Below are 2734 nucleotides of genomic sequence, written 5' to 3' on the forward strand. Positions count from 1 at the left end.
ACTCAGAGTCATACAGATATTAAGTAGTGGGGCTGGAATAAATCCTGGCCTTTAATTCCCAATTTTGTACTCTTAGCCACTAAGCTATATTGCCTCCATCAAGACATCAACTGTGGAGATCAGTTGGGAAGGGAGTTGGAAATGCTCAGTTTAAATTATAGCAAGGTGGACAAGAAGAAATGAACAATATTTGAATTACATAAATTGTGTTTAAGGAGAGGATTTAGGCTGGGGGACAATTTAGGGTCTATGAAACTATGAGGCAGGATTTTTCTTTTAGGGAAAAGTGGAGTCTGGCAGTTGGAAATGTGATTAAAAATATCTGATACAGTTTTCATCTTGGAGAGAATATGGGCAGAAAGATAAGTTGTGAACTGAGCCACGGGAAATGTCTGAGTGGTGGCAGAGGACTGAGCAGAAAAACGGGATTATCAACAGTTCTTGGTAAATGATTAAATACATAAAGAGAGGAAGGAGTCAAAGATGAACATGATACATTCCTAGTGAATAAGAGGACAATGGAACCATTAAAAAGGGCAAAGGTTTTTTTTTTTTTTTTTTTTTTTAAAACAGCCACTCTGCGGCATATGGGATCCTCCAGGACCCGGGCACGAACCCGTGTCCCCTGCATCGGCAGGCAGACTCTCAACCACTGCGCCACCAGGGAAGCCCGCAAAGGTATTTTTGAAGATATGTGGTTCTAGATGATGCAGAATATGATATCACTTTCTCTAGAATAAACATCCACATCCTAGGAAAAGCATTCAAACCCTCTTGTCTAGTTGAAACCTTCCTTATCAGTATTATTAATCTTGCCTCATCTCTTGCTACCAGTATGTTAGGACTCATGATCGCAAGTGACAGAAAACTTCTCATTGGTTTAAGCAATAGATACATGAAAGAATTTATTGAGTAACTTAGCTGAAATTTCCAGAATTATCTAGTCCACAATGGATTCAGAGCATCACACATGTCTCCAGGCCAAATCTCCATTTCTGAATCTGCTTTCTTCCATGTTACCTTTTTTCTCAGAATCTGTGAGTGGGAAGATGGCTTCAGGCTTCCATTTTTCCAGACTTAAATCCATTGGAAAAGAGAGATCACCCTTCTTAGTAAGTCTAACCTAAGGCAGAAGATTAACTCAAATATGTTTTCCTCTGGAGTCCTGCCCCAGCCATATGGTCTGAGAGTGAAGAAAGGATAGTTCTCCAAAGGAAATGATCAGAATAGGGAAAGACTGCTAAGCAGGAAAAAAAATGTCTACTAAAATCCTGTCATATGATGACTCCATCATGCTTTCCCACTGTTGACAGAAAAATCCTCAGGTGAATGATCAGGGATCTGAATAAGTTCCTCGATTCTGATGTTCCTTTTCTCTTGAGTACACTGCAAGAATTTGAAATGTTTACTGAGATGAATGTTACTTTGAAGGGAGGATTTTATAGTCACAACAGTTGTTTATTTTTTGAAACAAGAAAATGGCTTCTATTTCAAACCCCAAGGACATTCATTAAAATATGAAAACTATTAGGAATTAGGAAAGTAAAAGATCTCTTTTCCAATAATTTTCAACTACTGAAATGTGCTTTCCCTTGTGGACCAAGTGTGTCTTAACCATCGAGGGAAGTAATTTCCCCCTAAGATAAGGGGGAGATATTCACACGTTTTTCTAACAAGGGAAGCAGTGCAAATTAGGGTCCTGGTTTATCCCCACTGCTTCATCTCTCATCTTCCTTTATACTGTCACCTGGCTTTTAGGATCCGGTAAAAAACTCCAAAGGAGCACATCCATACCTTCTTTGGCTTCCCTCCTCCAGCCAAGGATTCACGTCCGGTCTCCCCAGGCCCACCCTCCAATAAGAAGCGACTAAAGCAGTGCACCTGCAGGAGAGGGGAAGGGAAGAGTCTGGAGATCCAGTCACCCTCACAAATCCCCTCTTCCAGTCTAAGGAGACAAAACGCAAGTGATACCATTGGAAGGGGAAAAAAGTCTTTCGCCCGCCAACATCCGAAATTTTTTTCCTGGCATTCGCAAAATGAGTTGCTTTTCAAGAGAGAGAGGGTCTGCTTTTTAGCCTCTGGATCCCTCATACAAGAAACTCTTTCTCTCCTCCTCGCTCCTCGAATCCAGGGTGAACACCAAAGCCGCCCTGACCCAAAGTTAACACTCCCGGGTTCGGCCGCACCCTCAGCTGACCAGGCCCCGCCTCCCCTGCTTTCCAGTAACCGGTGCAGGGAAGGAGCGCCAGGGAGATCTCGGTTTTCCTGCACGGCCGGCGGCTGCCGCGGATCGCGCAAACGCGCGGCCCAAGGGAGCGGGAGTCTCCTCCGGCGCCCGGGAACCCCTCCGCAGCTCAGGGCTGACTAACAAGGCAAGTCGCATGCGCACCGAGACGCGCCGGGGAAAGGGAGAGTGAGGGGAGGGGCGAACGCAGAGCACCAGCCGTCGGAGCCCGCGGGGGTCACTGATGACGCATGCGCCGAGAAGGAGTGCAATCACAGCCGCAGCTTGCGGCGACCGGCTTAAAAAAGGAAACACCCGAGACCCAGAGGGCGAAGGAAATCTGGCTGCCAACGCGTGCGCGCTCCCGGTGAGTGGCGCCCCACCGGGTGGGCCTGGGGCGTGACGTCCGCCGGTAGGCTTGCCTGGGCGGCGCATGCGTGCTACCGGTGCTGGTGGAGGAGGGGAAGGAAAGGGAGGGGGAGGAGGAGCGGGAGGCAGGCGGGGGGAATT

The 2734-nt window shown here is 47.0% G+C and overlaps 1 protein-coding gene across 5 annotated transcripts in view; it reads left to right on the forward strand.

Moving 5' to 3' along the window:
• Positions 1–2479: 2479 nt before the first annotated feature.
• CLOCK (clock circadian regulator) overlaps positions 2480–2734 on the forward strand; it is a 132483-nt gene continuing 132228 nt past the window's right edge. For all 5 annotated transcript variants that reach the window (XM_024746685.1, XM_024746683.1, XM_024746684.1 and 2 more), the window contains exon 1: positions 2480–2591. The gene's annotated coding sequence lies outside the window, so the exon portion shown is untranslated. The remainder of the gene's footprint in view (positions 2592–2734) is intronic.

The sequence above is a fragment of the Neophocaena asiaeorientalis genome, unplaced genomic scaffold (genome assembly GCF_003031525.2).
Source record: "Neophocaena asiaeorientalis asiaeorientalis breed wild unplaced genomic scaffold, Neophocaena_asiaeorientalis_V1.1 scaffold19, whole genome shotgun sequence".
Lineage (NCBI taxonomy): Eukaryota > Metazoa > Chordata > Mammalia > Artiodactyla > Phocoenidae > Neophocaena > Neophocaena asiaeorientalis.